Below are 3,724 nucleotides of genomic sequence, written 5' to 3' on the forward strand. Positions count from 1 at the left end.
TTAGAAAAGGAAAAGTATAAAACGCGGTAAAGGATGAAAAAGGAATAACTTAACAATTTTAATTGCCATTTTATTTGTGTTTTTTTACAATATTATTACTTTTAAAAATAGAGTTGTGACAAACAATAGTTTCCATTAACTTTGCCATGTTTAACATCAAACCACTTTTATAAAATAATATAATATTTATGGATGTTATCAGTGGTGCCAGAAGCTAATTTATAAAACAGGATAGAGCAGGAACTAAAAACGGAAAAAATTATAATATTAAATACTTTAATATTAATCTTAAAATATATATATAACATACATTACTGTTATACATTGTGAAACCTTTTATTCATGAAATGAACTATTAAATATATACACTTATATATGTTTTTGCAACATTTTTTTACAATTATGGGGCCTGGTGTTTTCTTTTATTACAAATAAATGGTATTTGGTAATTGTGTTTTCTTACGACATTTACTACCTGAATTGTCTCCATACTTATTAATTTGATTAATTATGATAAAGTTCAAGTTTAACATTCACCAACTTAATAAGATAAAAGGATTCAATTCATGTGATTTATTTGCAGCCCCCGTTAATACTTTAAAAAGCCAATTCAAAACCAGCAAGTGCATTCAGTTGCTCTGATTATATTTCACACTGAGAGCTCTTTGGAGATCGTTTTACGGATTTTGGCTTGCCTTTTTTTTTTGAAGGGTTACGGGTTTTTCAAAAGTGTGGCCTCACTAGGCCACTTTTCACACACTGGGAAAAATCCCTGCAAACGCACACAACATACAACACACAGCACACACAATCCCACTCATCCTGGGCCATCGATAGGTATTTGGGGTCTAATTACAAAACACAAATGCACTATAATTTCAAAACCCACCAGCTTCCTGCCTCAGCCCCTCATTCAGCCCCATGAATGATTTCGTAATTTAAACGGCAATCACCTCTCTGGGTACCCCGAACTCCCCATTTTCCCTCTGGTTTCCCTTGATTTTCACCCGATTTTCCCCCGATTTCCCCACCATATGTCAACAGGCAACAAACAAACTTCTGTCAGCAAAATCATGCAAAATGTGACACCGAGCGGGGAACTGTGAATGGAAATGGGAATGGGGGAAAATTCGAGTGGATTTCAGTTCTGGAACAATGTATCCTACGATTCTAACTGGGCGATCCCTTCCCCTCTCCGCCTTCTCCCCTCGTCCCCCTCTCACTCCCCAGGCTGCGTGTCATTCAAAGTTTATTGATTCGGATTGAAAAGCTGACACTTGCACATATTTCACATATTTTGCGCTTTTTTATCCGGATGATTTGCCGCCGAAGAATGGCACAGAGTTAATAGTTCAATGAGATTTTCGACATTGGTAATCCAAAATAATTGCTAATTGAGCTGTAGGGACTGAAAATTATAGCTCAAGGGAAGCGGGACATACTTTCATATTTTAACTCAAATAAGTTAAAATTGATTTACAATAAAATGTATATCTTAAAATATTAATAAGTAAAAATTTTTTTAGAGGACTCAAGCTACAAATGCCACTTTAGATCGCTATAATAATCATTTATTTTAATTGGATATCATTTTCATATGTTAAAATGCCATGCGTTTTCGGGTTGTTCGCCTGATTGCCACGCCCTCTCCGTTTCTTCAAGGATCCGGGATACGTCGCCGGACAGGCAAAAACGGCCGCCCAGGGGAACCCCTTTGAAAGATGGATCCGGAATCGGGGAAAGTATTGCGGTTCCAGGACATTTCAACCGTCGACGCAGACGTGAAAAAGAATTTAATAAGTAATATAAAATAGTAATAATAAGAGTTACAAATATGTTTAGCATTAAAGTAATGTGTGTTTTAGGTGTGGTGTTGTTTCTAACATCTGACGGTCCGACAACTGAACAAAGGATGATAAACGAAAATTTTAATAAAAGAGTGGATCAAAGTGTCGCTGATGGTCCTTTCCTACAGTGATCCTTCTGCTCCTTGTGATCCTGCTTAAGCACGCTCGCCACGGATGCGGCGCGCCATTGCATGTCCTTGGGCATAATGGTCACGCGCTTGGCGAGGATGGCGCACAAGTTGGTATCTTCGAAGAGACCCACCAAATACGCCTCAGAAGCTTCCTGCAGGGCTCCGATGGCCGCCGACTGGAATCAGTCTTGAAATCCTGGGCGATTTCACGCACCAGGCGCTGGAAGGGGAGCATGCGGATGAGCAGCTCAGTCGACTTCTGGTAACGTCGGATCTCAAGAAGAACCACGGTTCCGGGACGATAACGATGGGGCTTCTTCACTCCACCGGTGTTATTTGATGGCGCCGACTTGCGGGCGGCCTTCGTGGCCAACTGCTTGCGGGGAGCCTTTCCTCCGGTCGATTTACGGGCGGTCTGCTTGGTACGGGCCATATTAACTTCTTATCTCAAACGTTGAACACGAATGAAAATTGTTATTTTCACAATTAAATACTTTCACACGAGAACGACGATAAATACGATTCGGACGAAAAAATTTCACAATTTGCTTACAAAACATTGAAGTAAATAGCTTGTTCTGTTCTAAAAATGTGACTTGTACTAGATGAAACAAATATATTAATTAATAATAAATGCTCTGACTTAATTTGTAATCTTAAGAAACATAATTTTGTAATATATATTTATATGAATACATTCCATTTTAAAATTGTTCGAATCCTTTTTATTTTGGTTAATATAAAAATGTATTTTATAAATAACAAGAAAGGAAAGCTAACTTCGGGCGGAGCCGAAGTTGATATACCCTTGCAGAATACTCTGTAAATTATATTCTCCAAAATTATTCATATGATGCATTCTTAATACTCATAAAAAATCCCAACTTTCTAACTTAAAAAAAACACAAGTTATGGCATTTCCGATCAATCAGTTATATGGCAGCTATAGAATATAGTCGGCCGATTCTATGAAATTTGGTAGGTCGGATTGATTGGCCAAATATAAAACCCATAGGAAATCCCAGCTTCCTAACTTTACAAACACAAAAGTTATGGCATTTCCGATCAATCAGTTATATGGCAGCTATAGGATATTGATTGGCCAAATATAAAACCCATAGTAAATCCCAGCTTCCTAACTTTACAAACACCAAAGTTATGGCATTTCCGATCAATCAGTTATATGGCAGCTATAGGATATAGTCGGCCGATCCCGGCCGTTCCGACTTATATACTGCGTGCAAAGGAAAGAAGGGTGTGTGCAAAGTTTCAATTCGATAGCTTTAAAACTGAGAGACTAGTTTGCGTAGAAACAGACAGACGGACAGACGGACAGACAGACGGACAGACGGACAGACGGACAGACGGACATGGCTATATCAACTCAGGAGGTGATCCTGATCAAGAATATATATACTTTATATGGTCGGAGATGTCTCCTTCACTGCGTTGCACACTTTTGACCAAAATTATAATACCCTCTGCAAGGGTATAAAAATTGTTTACCGAATTAGGCAAATTATTGAAAATTAAATTTGAATTATGAAGGATTAATTATAACGAAAAATCGTATAATTTAAATTTGAAACAAAGATGCTAAATGATGTTTTCGTATCTGAACATTATGAATTTGATTTCTACTAAAATTTCGCCAATATTTTGATTTCCTTTTTATTAGTTTTATTTGTATTTCCACTTTCACTGATTTTCTTTGCGTTTTTAAACTGTCAACTCTTGGGAAATTGC

At 37.4% G+C, this 3,724-nt stretch overlaps 1 pseudogene; it reads right to left on the bottom strand.

The window, feature by feature from the left end:
• Window positions 1-1,987: 1,987 nt before the first annotated feature.
• Window positions 1,988-2,518, bottom strand: LOC108037066 (annotated as a pseudogene).
• Window positions 2,519-3,724: the final 1,206 nt, after the last annotated feature.

This window comes from Drosophila rhopaloa, unplaced genomic scaffold, assembly GCF_018152115.1.
Source record: "Drosophila rhopaloa isolate 14029-0021.01 unplaced genomic scaffold, ASM1815211v1 contig_163, whole genome shotgun sequence".
Classification (NCBI taxonomy): Eukaryota; Metazoa; Arthropoda; class Insecta; order Diptera; family Drosophilidae; genus Drosophila; species Drosophila rhopaloa.